This window comes from Cicer arietinum, chromosome 6 (genome assembly GCF_000331145.2).
Source record: "Cicer arietinum cultivar CDC Frontier isolate Library 1 chromosome 6, Cicar.CDCFrontier_v2.0, whole genome shotgun sequence".
Taxonomy (NCBI): Eukaryota; Viridiplantae; Streptophyta; class Magnoliopsida; order Fabales; family Fabaceae; genus Cicer; species Cicer arietinum.
This window is the reverse complement of record NC_021165.2, coordinates 60711900-60712220: the sequence shown is the minus strand read 5'-3', so window position 1 is coordinate 60712220 and position 321 is coordinate 60711900.

The window sequence follows — 321 nt, the reverse complement described above, 5'->3', positions numbered from 1 at the left end:
GCTAAGTTTGAATCGCTATCGAGACACTTCAGGTTTTTCCGTCAAGAGATTGATGAACCATTCATGTGTCATCGTTTCCAAGACGGACTAAAGTATGAGATTCAAGACTCGGTCTTGCCCTTGGGAATTCAACGTTTCCAAGTTCTTGTGGAAAAATGTAGGGAAGTTGAGGATATGAAGAATAAGAGAGCTAGCCGAGGAGGGAATTTTAGTTCAGGAGGGCCTAGTCGGGTGAATTACTAGAACAACAAGGGGAAACAAATTGCTAAACCTTATGATCGACCACGAACTAACAACGGTGGGCAGAATCGCCCAGGGAAC